The sequence below is a fragment of the Pelobates fuscus genome, chromosome 3 (genome assembly GCF_036172605.1).
Source record: "Pelobates fuscus isolate aPelFus1 chromosome 3, aPelFus1.pri, whole genome shotgun sequence".
Classification (NCBI taxonomy): Eukaryota; Metazoa; Chordata; class Amphibia; order Anura; family Pelobatidae; genus Pelobates; species Pelobates fuscus.
Window position 1 is genome coordinate 393,564,190 of NC_086319.1, and position 15,455 is coordinate 393,579,644.

The window sequence follows — 15,455 nt, forward strand, 5'->3', positions numbered from 1 at the left end:
TTAATATTAATTAATATTCTGATCAATTCTTCATTTGTATTTGCAATTTTTTTTTCTCATACTTCTGTTTTATTTTTTTTTTCATATATATTGATTAATTATTTTCTACTAGTTTTATTCCTAAAATTAATTTGACTGTTACTATAAGTATCATAATCACCCACTGTATTTGTTATTATGTTAGGCGTATCCAAACTCCATTCAGTAATGGGACAAACCAAATGTAGAGGGCCCTCCAGGGTCTGGTGATGCACATCTGGCGTTTATACTTTTATTAAATTTTTTTACTTTTTGATGTATATTTTTGTTGTGAGTTCCAGCAGTTGGTGCACTGAGCTACTGAGGGACATTTTAGAACTACCTCATTAAGTCATAAAATGACACAGCACCCTCCTATGCATGTGCCAGCTGGGGCACCTAAGGAGGCCATCTGTGCTGCCTTAAGGTAGTGTTAGTCCTGATTACTTGGAGATAGATAGATAGATTGATAGATAGATACGCACACACATACATTGGATTTATTTATTTATTTTTTACCTGGCTAAGTCATCATGTTGGTTAGGGATTTGCATGGGGAAAATATTCGGTTCGGTTCAGCATTCTGAAATTCAGGATTTCGGCACTTCTGTACTTCGGCACTTCTGAACTTCGGCACTTCTGAACTTCGGCACTTCTGAACTTCGGCACTTCTGAACTTTGTCACTTCTGAACTTCAGCACTTCGGAACTTCGGTACTTTGGCACTTTGCCACTTCAGAACTTCGGCAACTTCGGAACTTCAACACTTCGGAACTTCGGCACCTCCGAACTTTGGAACTTTTGGACTTCGGAACTTTGAAACTTCGGGACTTTGGAACTTCAGGACTTTGGATGTTCTCTTTTTTTATCATTCTTTATTTTTGCATTGACAGACAATACAGCTCTTAAACCGTATTGGGGTTTGTGCATTAGTACATTGGTACATTTTACATTATACAGTGGTATTTCAGCAATACAGAAAGAAAAAAAAGACAATAGTTTTGTTAGACATACAGTTGCAGTTCGGGCACTACTTTTTGCGCTGTTTTCTGACGCCGCCGTCCATCAATTTTTTTCCAAATTTTGTAAACCTAAAAAACTTCAAAACTTGGAAACACCCTAATTGGTGTTTTCCTTTAGATAACACTAAAATTGTAAACTTGATATCATAACCTGTTATTCTATTCGTCTGGTAGTTATTTTTGTCTCTCCTGTCCTCCTCCCCCCCCCCAGCCCGCGCTCCCCCGAGTGGGGCTTTGCTTTTCTTGCGTGGGCCGTCTGTATGCCGACTGTTCGTTGTTTACTCTTGTACGCTTTTTTACTCTCTATATTTGGGCCCTTGTGCCTTCTTCCTTACCGCTGTCCCCACTTACGTCTACCCCTTTTCATGGCTGTGTGTCCTCCTTTTGTATAGTGTGATGAAGTTCTATTATTTTGCTCTTGTAAGTCCTCCTGTTCCTGGATTGTCATAGGACCCTAGATTTGCATGTTGTACGCTCTCTAGTGTGCCGTTTTTGTTATCTCCCCCCACTTTTTATTTTTTATTTTTTTGGGGTGGGTATTGTGTCCCTCCTTTGTGTGTGAAAGTCAGAGAGAGAGGAAGGCGAGGTTATATTAGGTATCTGGGAGGGGGGATGGCAACGTGCCCAAGGTGGGGGACTCGCCGGGCGCGCCCTTAGCCTGTGTGTGTGGCAGTGAGTACCTCCTCGGTTGGCTGTCTTGTCTCATGTTGTGCGTGCCATTCTTTCTAGGCATTCCTCCCACGGTTGCCACATCTTTGAGAAGGTGCCCATGGTGTTCCGTACCTGCGCTGTTAGTTTGTCCATGAGAAAGTTGTCCTGTATTTTGTGGGTGACTTTGCTCATAGGTGGGACGTCTGGGCTGAGCCATTGTTGTGTCAGTGCTCTTCTGGCTGCTAATGTTAGTTTGTTAACTAGTTTTTGTTCCTTTGTCGTGAGGTCGTCTTGTGGTTTGGCTAGTAAGAATGTCCAGGGGTCCTTGTGTACTGGTCTTTCCAGGACTGCTGTTATTAATGACTCTATTTCCGACCAGAATCTCTCTACTTTGGGACACGTCCACCACATGTGGATATATGATCCTTTCTCCCCGCATCCCCTCCAGCATATATCTGTAGTGGTTTTCCCCATTCTATATAGTTTGGCCGGGGTGGCGTACCACCTCAGGAGGGTTTTATATGCCTGTTCCTGAAGTGTTACGCATATGGAGACTTTGGCAGCCGCCTCCCATATATCCCTCCAGTCCTCCCCTTCTAATGTTTGGTGTAGATCTTTCTCCCATTGGGTGATATATGTGAGGGGTTCTGCGTTCCTCTCCGGAGCGCTGAGTTGTGCGTAGAGCCCGGTGATCAGGCCCGTTCGAGTGGTTTCCGTCATGCATAATCTTTCAAAACTAGTCATTGGGGCCTTGGCTGTCTCTTTCACCCTAGGCTGGTTAGCGAAGTCCTGTAATTGTATGTATCTAAAAAAGTCTCTAGTCTGTAGTGGCCCTGCCTGTTTTAGTTCGTCAAAGGTTTTGAATGTGTCTCCGTCGTATAGGTGATGGTATCTCTGCAGGCCTGTGTATTCTAGTCCTTAGAAGTCCCTCGCCCGCATACCCGGCGTGAATGCCCTATTTCTCAGATATGGGGTGAGAGGTGAGGGCAGTCTGGTTAGAGCGTATTTTTGAGCATTAGCGTCCCATATTTTAATGGAATTGAGTATAGCTGGGCAGTCTGTGAGTACGGGTGGTCTGTCTGCTTTTGGTACCCAGATCCAATACTGGGGAAGGTCCCTTCCCATCACTAGGGATTCCAGGTCTGTCCATCTGCGTCTTTCCGGGGGTGAGTGCCACTCTATTATTTGGGCTAGCTGTGCTGACAGGTAATACAGGTGAAGATTGGGGAGTCCCAGTCCCCCTAGTCCCTTTGGTCGGTAGAGTACGTGTCGGGCTATCCTATGTCTTTTGCGTGCCCAGATAAATTGATCTATGTTGGTTTGTAGGGGTTGAAGGTCCCCTTTCGTGACTTTCGTGGGCAATGCCTGGAAGAGGAACAACATCCTTGGTAATAAATTCATTTTAATTGCGTGAAGGCGACCTATCCAGGAGAGGACTTCGGATGTTCTCTTACAGCCGCTTAGTAGATAACTCCCTAATTCCCAGGGTAGTAGGGAGCTATTTACCAAAAGGCTGAAAGTCCTAAATTGGTCTTTCAGACAAATTTACTAATACTAAGTAAAGATTACTTAGTATTAGTAAATTCTGCCCCTACTCGCTAAACCGCGGGTAGGGGCATGTCTAGTAAACAGTAGGCAGCCTGTGGCTGTTCACTGTTAAAAAAAAAAACAACAACAAAAAAACTGTGTGGGAAAATTCCAAAGAACTTTCCCACGCTGTGTAAAATGACACAGAGCACTCTGATTGGTTGGATTTCAAGCTAACCAATCAGAGTGCTGTGACAGGCAAATGTAGAGACTTACCTGTCAGTCTCTTCATTTACCTGTCAGAGCAGTCTGATTGGATGGCTTAAACCATTAAGCCTAATTGCAGGGCGGGCCAGGCTTTATAATCCTTCCCCCGCCCTGCAGAGCTCAGTCTGTTTGGTGCCCTCCATGGGTGAAGATGGATTACTTTTTCAGCATCTGTTTTTTTTTTGTTTGTTTCTTTCAAACTGCGATAGGTATGATGTTTTTTTATTTAGCCTTTTTTGGGGCTCCGCTCTCGCAAGAGTGAACCCTAGCCTGAGCTGCAGGCTAGAGTTTACTCTCACCCCTAGGACAGCCAGGACTTCCCCACCGGACCACCAAGGTTAAACACCTTAGGCTTTTGCTCCTTTCATCCCAGGACTGAAAAATCTCTAACTGACCAACATTTAACCTTGCTAAATATAATTTATTTATTTGTTTGTTGATTTTCAGTTGAAGTCATAAAAAAGCACTTTATATATTCTAACACTTCTGAACTTCGGCACTTCTGAACTTTGTCACCTCTGAACTTCAGCACTTCGGAACTTCGGTACTTCGGCACTTTGCCACTTCAGAACTTCGGCAACTTCGGAACTTCAACTCTTCGGAACTTCGGCACCTCCGAACTTTGGAACTTTGGGACTTCGGAACTTTGAAACTTCGGGACTTTGGAACTTCAGGACTTTGGATGTTCTCTTTTTTTTATCATTCTTTATTTTTGCATTGACAGACAGTACAGCTCTTAAACCGTATTGGGGTTTGTGCATTAGTACATTGGTACATTTTACATTATACAGTGGTATTTCAGCAATACAGAAAGAAAAAAAGACAATAGTTTTGTTAGACATACAGTTGCAGTTCGGGCACTACTTTTTGCGCTGTTTTCTGACGCCGCCGTCCATCAATTTTTTTCCAAATTTTGTAAACCTAAAAAACTTCAAAACTTGGAAACACCCTAATTGGTGTTTTCCTTTAGATAACACTAAAATTGTAAACTTGATATCATAACCTGTTATTCTATTCGTCTGGTAGTTATTTTTGTCTCTCCTGTCCTCCTCCCCCCCCCCCCAGCCCGCGCTCCCCCGAGTGGGGCTTTGCTTTTCTTGCGTGGGCCGTCTGTATGCCGACTGTTCGTTGTTTACTCTTGTACGCTTTTTTACTCTCTATATTTGGGCCCTTGTGCCTTCTTCCTTACCGCTGTCCCCACTTACGTCTACCCCTTTTCATGGCTGTGTGTCCTCCTTTTGTATAGTGTGATGAAGTTCTATTATTTTGCTCTTGTAAGTCCTCCTGTTCCTGGATTGTCATAGGACCCTAGATTTGCATGTTGTACGCTCTCTAGTGTGCCGTTTTTGTTATCTCCCCCCACTTTTTATTTTTTATTTTTTTGGGGTGGGTATTGTGTCCCTCCTTTGTGTGTGAAAGTCAGAGAGAGAGGAAGGCGAGGTTATATTAGGTATCTGGGAGGGGGGATGGCAACGTGCCCAAGGTGGGGGACTCGCCGGGCGCGCCCTTAGCCTGTGTGTGTGGCAGTGAGTACCTCCTCGGTTGGCTGTCTTGTCTCATGTTGTGCGTGCCATTCTTTCTAGGCATTCCTCCCACGGTTGCCACATCTTTGAGAAGGTGCCCATGGTGTTCCGTACCTGCGCTGTTAGTTTGTCCATGAGAAAGTTGTCCTGTATTTTGTGGGTGACTTTGCTCATAGGTGGGACGTCTGGGCTGAGCCATTGTTGTGTCAGTGCTCTTCTGGCTGCTAATGTTAGTTTGTTAACTAGTTTTTGTTCCTTTGTCGTGAGGTCGTCTTGTGGTTTGGTTAGTAAGAATGTCCAGGGGTCCTTGTGTACTGGTCTTTCCAGGACTGCTGTTATTAATGACTCTATTTCCGACCAGAATCTCTCTACTTTGGGACACGTCCACCACATGTGGATATATGATCCTTTCTCCCCGCATCCCCTCCAGCATATATCTGTAGTGGTTTTCCCCATTCTATATAGTTTGGCCGGGGTGGCGTACCACCTCAGGAGGGTTTTATATGCCTGTTCCTGAAGTGTTACGCATATGGAGACTTTGGCAGCCGCCTCCCATATATCCCTCCAGTCCTCCCCTTCTAATGTTTGGTGTAGATCTTTCTCCCATTGGGTGATATATGTGAGGGGTTCTGCGTTCCTCTCCGGAGCGCTGAGTTGTGCGTAGAGCCCGGTGATCAGGCCCGTTCGAGTGGTTTCCATCATGCATAATCTTTCAAAACTAGTCATTGGGGCCTTGGCTGTCTCTTTCACCCTAGGCTGGTTAGCGAAGTCCTGTAATTGTATGTATCTAAAAAAGTCTCTAGTCTGTAGTGGCCCTGCCTGTTTTAGTTCGTCAAAGGTTTTGAATGTGTCTCCGTCGTATAGGTGATGGTATCTCTGCAGGCCTGTGTATTCTAGTCCTTAGAAGTCCCTCGCCCGCATACCCGGCGTGAATGCCCTATTTCTCAGATATGGGGTGAGAGGTGAGGGCAGTCTGGTTAGAGCGTATTTTTGAGCATTAGCGTCCCATATTTTAATGGAATTGAGTATAGCTGGGCAGTCTGTGAGTACGGGTGGTCTGTCTGCTTTTGGTACCCAGATCCAATACTGGGGAAGGTCCCTTCCCATCACTAGGGATTCCAGGTCTGTCCATCTGCGTCTTTCCGGGGGTGAGTGCCACTCTATTATTTGGGCTAGCTGTGCTGACAGGTATTACAGGTGAATATTGGGGAGTCCCAGTCCCCCTAGTCCCTTTGGTCGGTAGAGTACGTGTCGGGCTATCCTATGTCTTTTGCGTGCCCAGATAAATTGATCTATGTTGGTTTGTAGGGGTTGAAGGTCCCCTTTCGTGACTTTCGTGGGCAATGCCTGGAAGAGGAACAACATCCTTGGTAATAAATTAATTTTTTTATTTAGCCTTTTTTGGGGCTCCGCTCTCGCAAGAGTGAACCCTAGCCTGAGCTGCAGGCTAGAGTTTACTCTCACCCCTAGGACAGCCAGGACTTCCCCACCGGACCACCAAGGTTAAACACCTTAGGCTTTTGCTCCTTTCATCCCAGGACTGAAAAATCTCTAACTGACCAACATTTAACCTTGCTAAATATAATTTATTTATTTGTTTGTTGATTTTCAGTTGAAGTCATAAAAAAGCACTTTATATATTCTAACTTTAAGATTATTTCTTGTACATACTAAAGATTCCAGGTTATCTAAGGGTTAAAAACAGTACATGGCTTATGGCTGTCCATAATTTGTACATTTTTACTTGTTTTTAATTTTTTACTTTTGCATTTTATTTTGACTTGCTATGTCAGCTATTGTGACCTAAAATTTGAAAATCACTTTGAATTCTCAAGAGTCTGGACTCTGTCACTGTCTTCACATGAATCCCTAGGGTGCTAGTTATCTTCCAGGTTATACTCTATATTTCCTTTGGCGTATATAAAATCAAATGGTGAAAACATCACGTCAATGGTTGTGATAACATTTGTGTCTTGCGACAATTTTGTATGAAAGCATTGGTGGTTCAGTGGTAGAATTCTCGCCTGCCACGCGGGAGGCCCGGGTTCGATTCCCGGCCAATGCATCAATATTTTTTGTCATTGACTCTCATCTTCATATTTATATCGAAATTCTCTAAACTTTTAGATAAACTCCTGCTGCGTAGTTTAGTAATCCTACATGAAATTAGATATAGCCCCAGACATATCCTGAATTATAATGGGCCCCTGGGGTACACTGCATTCATTCTCCCTGTATTAACGTATATCCTATATGGCATTCTGTATTAAATCTCCCTATTTAGATATACCCCAATGTGGTTCACTCTTTTATAACTAATGTTTATAATTTTGGTATGTTCAATAATTCCTCACCTGTTTAATATCTCATTCTTCATGTATAATAGGATTGAAATGATTTGGAAGTTTGCTTTATAAAGCACAGAATCATTATTAATCTCCCAAATTGGCAACAAATGTGTGTTCTTGTTAATCATAGTGATTTGGGAAGAGACTAAAGAATGCCACCTCTTGGTGGGAGATGAAAGCCTCCTGAGAAGTGCCAGAGAGACATTGATGGCATGTGTCTTCTAACCCATCGACACACTTCTGATGTATGGTGACTTTAGAGGTCAGTCATAGAGGTTGTAAATCCGTAATTTGCAGTTGTTTGTTAGTTGCCAAATTAGATTCTGGGAAAAAGTCAGGGCTGGGTTGTTCCAACACATGCTATGGTCCATTGGTGACATCGGGTCAGATTACATGAAAGGGACACCAAGAAATGTGGGGCTCACTACTGTAGGATGTGAGACACTGCGGCTCATCTATAACAAGCCCGGCTAGCTCAGTCGGTAGAGCATGAGACTCTTAATCTCAGGGTCGTGGGTTCGAGCCCCACGTTGGGCGGTTTGTTTTTTAGTGCATGTAATGTCTTTTACATTCACTTAAACAGAGATGGACTCATACTCTAAATTCATTATAGTTATTAGAGATGTCGCGAACATAAAATTTTCCGTTCGCGAACGACGAACGCGAATTTCCGCAAATGTTCGCGAACGGGTGAATTGCCACAGACTTCAATAGGCAGGCGAATTTTAAAACTCATAGGGACAGCACAACAGGAATCTAACAGGGGAAGAGGTGAAAGTAATCCTCCTCCCCCCACGACCACGCCAGGCAAGGACAGGACGCTTTACAGACGTGTTGTTGATGGAGGACATGCGGAGCTTTTTAAGTCCTACGCATCGCCACAGCCCTTCGGGGTCCACCCTCAGAGAACGACTCGACCGACAGGTAGCAGACTACCTCGCCTTAACTGCAGATATCGACACTCTTAGTCCCCTTGAAACAACTTTTCCATCACTATTGTGGCCACATACATTTTCGAGTATACTGATTTTGATCCAGTCTGTAAAAAAATCTGTAAATAATCTGTATTTATATATTGCAAGTAATATATATACACAAAATCTGTATTTATATATTATATATTTGAAAATATAATACATATATATAGATTTTCCTTATATTGACCCCCCTTTTTGCCTTCTATTGGTCACTTCACACTAGATATGCAAATAAAGTTGATATTTAGTGGCCGTCTTCTAACCATCGATCATCCTTTTTCCCATCGATCATCTCTTTCTTTGGCACAACGGAAAGAACTCCAAAACAAGAATCAAATGAACATGTTCGTCTCTTGTAAGAGCTCGGATATATACGTCCATATAGCACTTTAGAGTTATGGGATTCAAAAAACCCGCAAATTGGTCCAAACTTGGAAAAATTGCTATTCGGTCAAAAGCGATTGCACAAGCTGTAATTCTAATGAGGAAGCTGAGAGATCTATTGAAGTGAACATAAAATAATAATGTTATAACAGAGAATCCAGAACTATAGTATAGCAGAAGGTTTGCATTCCTTAATATGTGTATTGTAAAATCCATGGCTCATGTTGCAGATGTCTTCTCCTCGGTTTTGTCACCTAGATCGCGTTAAAACATAAAGCCCTGCTGAGCAGGTAAACATCAAATGTTTAGCAACAATGGGAGCAAAGTGTGCTTACAAGTATGCAACAAAGTGTGTCCAGGTGACAATCCTTTTAATTTCACCCCACAGGCAAGTCTGGCTAAGTTTCTCCCTTGAGTTTGTTGATATTGGAAGTCAAGTTTGTGCATAAGATTAAGTTTATAAATATTTGATTAAACAAAACTAATTCACATAGCAGAGTATTCTAAAAGAATAAAGGATGGTCAATTTTAGGTTCTTATCTCCAGGAAAGAGGCCTTACATTGCAAACTCGGAACACTGTTATCAGTATTAAGACCAGCTGGGTGGAGACTACGTATTGGTATCACTGTAAGATAATAATAAGCCAATGATGGCAGGCTGATCGTCATGTAAAATCATGGGCTTTACAACTGTCTGGGATGCGGCTTTTGCCACAATTGTTATCTAATTTTTTTAAGGTATACTATAGGCATCAAAACAACTTAATGAAGTGGTTTTGCTGCATAGACCATGCCCCATATAGTCTCATTCCTCAATTCTCATCAGGCATTAAAGCACTTCTGTTTCTGTGTCTCACTCAGCCTGCATGAAAATATGGTTTTATTTTCAATCAGATGTTAACTTACTTTTGAAGTTTTTGTCTCCTGCTCTGTAAATTTAACTTTAATCACCCACAGTAGGAGCCTGCAGGGTCTAGGAGAATATTAACAGAGCAGGTGAAAATAAATTGTAAATTAAGCAGAATGTGCAATAAAGGAAGTTTAAATATCAGATCCCTCTTTACAGGAAGTGTTTAGGGAGGGTGTGCAAACAGATGGAGGGAGGTGTGACTAGGGCTGCATAAACAAAGTGGTTTCACTTCTATTCTAGTAACCTTTTTAGTCTTACTATCTATATGATATTTTTCTCTATCTTGCATTTATTCATTGTGTTAAATACTTTGTAAATTAACAATCAACAATTTCCACCATCCTATGTTATATGAAAACACACACAAATATGCACACACAATTCCTGTGTATAAAGATACCTGGCATTAAAAAAGTTCTATGCTATTTTTATAGTCGACCTGTAAAGGTATGGTTTTTTCAATGCATTGAGCAAATTATTATAACTGGAGCACTTCTCTCATATTTTGGTTGCAAACTTTCTTTAGGCATTTTTTAGGTCAGTCCAAGTTCAAACTCAATAATTACTTAACTTTTTTTATTGGTCCATTCAGTGTTAGGTGGCATTAGGTTAATGTCACCCATATAGGGAGATAGAAGCACCTCTCATTGTTCAAACATATGGTACCGCTTGGTAACTGTTATAACATTAACTGATGATATATGCCATATAGTGCAAAAAAAAAAAAGACAAGGCCCATAATATATATTTAAAACCCTCTTTTGCAGTACATCAGCCATCCATCCCACCATTCTTCCTCAATGTTTGGATTCTAAGGCTCTGTGGCGCAATGGATAGCGCATTGGACTTCTAGCTTATTAAGTTATTCAAAGGTTGTGGGTTCGAGTCCCACCAGAGTCGCTTTTTAAATTTCTTTTTTTTAACCACTTCCATATAGATTGTACATTTGTTTGAGCAGGCCCTTCTTCACCTTTTGCCTGTGTTTTAATATTTTGTATGTTAATTACTTGTTGTCAATGCTAACAGTTTGTCTTGGATGTTATATTGCATCTTTATTTGAACTTTATTTTACAGCAAGAACATAGAATTTTTTTTATTTTTTTTAGCTAAGCACTATCTGTTCTGATGACTGATTATATCTAACTTCCCATCTATGTTTACACAGTTGTACAAAGTCAATTAAATATATTCTTTCACTAACATTTATGCAAATGTAACCCACAAATCTTGCAAATCTCCATAGTAAAGCATTGATTCAAAGTTTTCCTATGTGGAAGAACAAATATGCGTGTGGAGGATCTCTGGAGGTCCTGAACTAAATATGAGGAGTCACCGTGTAGAATAAGGAGAGTGCGGGACAGTCAAAAACGGTAGCAGATTTCGTGCATTTGGAGGAGAGATGGAAATGGTTGGAGCAACCTCCACTGCGCCAATGTACCACCAGAGAGATCTACATAAAAGGTAAGAGACATTGTCTCAAAGTTCTAGGGAGAGTTCCCCTTTATGAAAGCCAAGACTGCATCTTTATCCCTGCCATTTTGAACGATAACTACCAAGTGTATGGGCACAGTGACTGGGGCCTTAGCTGGTCTGGGGAGACGAAAGAGTCCATTTAACAGAACAGCTTTATCCTGTAGCAAAAACAAGGCTATAAGCAGATGCCTCAGAAAATGCGGTAACTCTGCTGCTGTAATGTCCTCTGAAGCCATGGCTTCTCGGCTTTTTGTTTCTTGGTCATTTGGCCTATTGTGTAACAGCAGAGCTGGTAGTTCAGCAATATCCTCCAGATTAGGGCTAAAAGCGGTACAAGAATGGAAAAATAGCGATTTGTCAGGAATTGTCACTCGGCTCTTATATAATGCAGCCATCCGCTTCAGTATCTTGACTCCGTCCCACATTAAAAGTGAATTCAAAGTATAATTAATACCAGATTAGCCAAACAGAGAATTTTTTCAGTTTGGCTATTTTGAGATTAAATTTAAAAATCACTTCAGTAAATAATTTTGTGAATGTTTCTTGTCTAACGACACTTTTTTCATTAACAATTTTAAAACAATACTAAGATATTGTACTTTATCTGAAAACTACAGCTTCTGACAAATTCTCCTCTAGTCTCATCACCTGGTACATGTTAAAACAGAGAAACCCCACTGGGCAGATGGCCTTCAAAGCATTTCACAGGAGTAGGAGCAAAGTGTGCCAGGAACTGTGTGTAGAAGTGTGTCCAGGTGACAATCTTTACAAATCGTCCCCTCAGGCCGTCTGGCTGAGTCCAATTTGTATCTGTCACAGCAAACGTTGATATGTGAATAATTGCAGAATTAATTACCAATTTCTTAGTTGAATCAAAGCAAAGGGGAGATGGACCAAGTCAGATTCCATTCTTTGAACTTAAAAAGAAGTAGAAAATAAAATGATATATGTATATATTGTCTGAATGGGAATGAAAATCAATATAGTCAAATACGTAACCTTAAAAAGCAATATGCCAAGTAAACACCTTGAGGGCAAAATTAGAGAAAAGAAGAGTGAAAAATAATTATAAGGAGAAACTGTAGTAAGTATTGTAAAAATTAAACATCGGAATAATAAACAACTTCCTATCCCTGGTACCTTTCAGAAATAAGCCTATGATGGAATAAGCTCACTTATACAGGAATATCGTCTGTTCTGCAATTCTTAATAAATTGCGTTGGTGTGGCCGGTGAAAGAAGCATACAGTCAAATAATATTTATTCACTAAAAGAAGCAACCATGTAAATGTAGTATTCATGAGAGAAGTAAGATTCATGAGAAATTTATATCACAAATGTGCGTTTTCCCAAGACTAGCCATCACTGACATGTATTTATACCATACATGAAACCATTTCAATGTATCTGAACTCCAAATAAATAACAGTAACAATATTATAATTTGCGACAAACAGCAGAGATACATGCACAGAGACCGTTTTGGAACCAACACCGTCTCACCATAATTTTCAGTACACGACGCGGTATATTCTCTGTTTTGGTTACCGTCATTATATTAATCAGATATTCCTGATTGATACATCGACTTCAAACTGGATTTAACTGACATAGGCGAACTGAAGCCAGACTTGCCTTGGGGGTTAATTTGTAAAGACTGTCACCTGAACACACTTTGTCACACACTTCCTGGCACACTTTACTCCCATTGCTGTTAAGTGTTTGATGTTTGTCTCACTAGTAAAAGTGGGGGGTTTCCATGACTTAACAGGTTCTAGATGAGACAATTGTGAAGGACTTGTCTGCTCACATATAATGGATTTAACAATCAGCCAAAGTTTATTTTTTAAATCTAAACTATAATTAAGTGACATTGAGATAACTGTGCGCCACATTTCTGTGGGTTGCCTTCTCCTGGTGCTTTCTGGTTTGAACAATTAGTTGAACTTATAAAGTAGTGGATTTGAAATCAGAAGAATGCAAGTTGGAATCCCATTTGTCCAGGGCCTTCATCACCTCTTCTTCGTGATTATCCAATTTGTCCAGGTTGCAATTACTTTGTTTCCTTTAATATATAAACAGTCAAACAGAATATGCTGACATTTTATATATTATTGAAATGATAAATATTGATGATCATCATATCTCATCGAATGATTGGAAAGGCTTCATGGTCATCTCATGTCTTGTGTTCTCAGGCAGAAGATGGCCTTCAGAATCAATTTTCTTAATTTCAGTTTTTCATATTTTGACTCTTTGAACAACTAACAGAATGGATATTTTCTTTACTCTCAAAAAGCTATATCTGTAAATTTAGTGAGCAAGAAGAGTCCACCTTGATAATACAAAACACAAATTGGGGTATTAAATCCATAATTACAAGGGGAAGCATTGTGCTAGCGACTTGCAGATACATGTATTATTATAAGTGTATTATTGTTAGAATGTAACTGATTAAAACAGGTTACTAAGTATTCTTTATAGACATATCATTTGCCAATATCTTTATTTTTCCTGTAGCTCATCAAGCTCGTACTTTTAATAATCCTATCTTTCTAAAGGGGAATTAAGTAGGAATTTAAAATAACGTGTTCTGAGGACTTTGTGCTGAAGATCAAAAACAACAAAAGGAATCAGTACAAGTGTTGGACAAGGAAGGCAACTTTCCCAGGATCACACAACTGGTTTAATGGTCCCACTCCAAGGTTTAATGACAGTAAGAATTTACACCTTGATGTTAATGTTAATTTCACTCCATAGCCTGGGAAACTGTCTCTACTGGACTTCTAAAAGAGAGACGCATTGGCGAAAGCGGGTGAAATTACTGCTCTTAAATATTCCCCCACTACCCTTGGGTTAAACAAATCCAACTATTTTCCAGATTGACCTATAAAGCCATCGAAGTCACTGAGGATCGGAAGGTGTAGACAGCTGTAGTCCTATGAAAGTTATGAGATCTAATGGAAAATTAGTTTACTGAGAGAAAAACATGTAAAATCATTTACAACACTCGTTCTCTGGCTCGATAAGAAGAGATATATTAAGAATTAAATACAATTTATAAGTAGTGGACGTTCTGAACATTGGATATTTCTCTGGGGTTGATTAGAGAGTTATTGCCCAAATGTTATACAAGAAGCAATAACCAGAGGCCTGTAGTAGGGTTATTTATAGCTAGTGAGTAAGTCTTTGAGAAAATAAAGGACAATTTCTCCACAACACTAAGGATACCATTAGTCAATTTAAGGAGGAAAGTAACATTTGAGTGAGTGATTTCAATAGACGCCAAGCTGAAATGAGCTGACAAAGCTAAACTGCTGGTAATTGAAGCACAATTCTGTGTGGATAATTTTTTTGTTGCTAAAAATGACCAGTATTGTAATGATAAAGTGTATCTGACTTACATTAAAATATCAGACAAATTGACTTACATGGCTTAACAATTCTCTTTTTGTTTATTTATAAAACGTGTGTAATGTTTCCAGGGTGGGGTGACTATGCCTCTATTATGAGGCCAGTTGAGTGTTTTGTTTTTGGATAGATATCACCCAATAGAACGGAGTCACATCCACAATGTCTGCCCAGCAAGTGACCAATGATATTCCTTTGAAATTTTAAAGGGATTCTGATAACCTTTTGTCCTTCTTGTTCCTTTCCACCCTAGGGCTAATATCCCTGCTGTGGGGCTCTGCGTGGAAGTGTGCAGAGGTGTTAGAAGGAAGGAGAGGTGAGAAGACCAACAGCCATTATCCCCTACCTCTTTAATGGTTTTTGGAGTATGTCAGTGTGGCAGTACTAGGCTGGGCCAGTTCAGGGGGTCATATTAGGCTGCTCTGGTGGTGGCTAATAAATGGTTGGCCAAATGGAGAGCAATATTGGACTGATATCCATCGTAATATTCACAGTTGATACATTTGAGGAGTGTGTGCTGGTTATGGCATCTAATGGAATTTGATAGTGCACCCACTTTACACAACAATATTTCAAAAGTTTGTCTCATATAATCGTAAATGTATTTTAATTAAAAATAGTAGCAGCTCTACGTTACCATTTCCAGAAACCAAGTGAAGTTAACGTGAACTGAACAAGCTATGTACTAGAGTTTGTGGTATATTCCATTTTATTTAAATCTATGAGATACGTTCAGTTTTATTTAAATCCGTACGGTTCCTTAAGTTTTATTTAAATCTGCATGGTAAGTGCGTGCTCGGCAGTCATCATAGACAGGCTGGCAAATTACAGGGAGCCGTGTCGCAAGCGATGAGTTTGCTACCTTGAACAAGTTCATTAGTTTGTGGTAAAAGACAACGGTTTAAGAACTGATATATCTACTTAAATAAACATGAGCCAAACTACT

The 15,455-nt window shown here is 40.4% G+C and overlaps 2 non-coding genes across 2 annotated transcripts; both read left to right on the top strand.

Moving 5' to 3' along the window:
- The first annotated feature begins 7,819 nt into the window (after positions 1 to 7,819).
- TRNAK-CUU (transfer RNA lysine (anticodon CUU)) lies at positions 7,820 to 7,892 on the top strand. Its single transcript has one exon. It is a non-coding gene; the product is annotated as a tRNA-Lys (tRNA).
- Positions 7,893 to 10,441: 2,549 nt separating this feature from the next.
- TRNAR-UCU (transfer RNA arginine (anticodon UCU)) lies at positions 10,442 to 10,526 on the top strand. The gene is given in 2 exon segments: positions 10,442 to 10,478; positions 10,491 to 10,526. It is a non-coding gene; the product is annotated as a tRNA-Arg (tRNA).
- Positions 10,527 to 15,455: the final 4,929 nt, after the last annotated feature.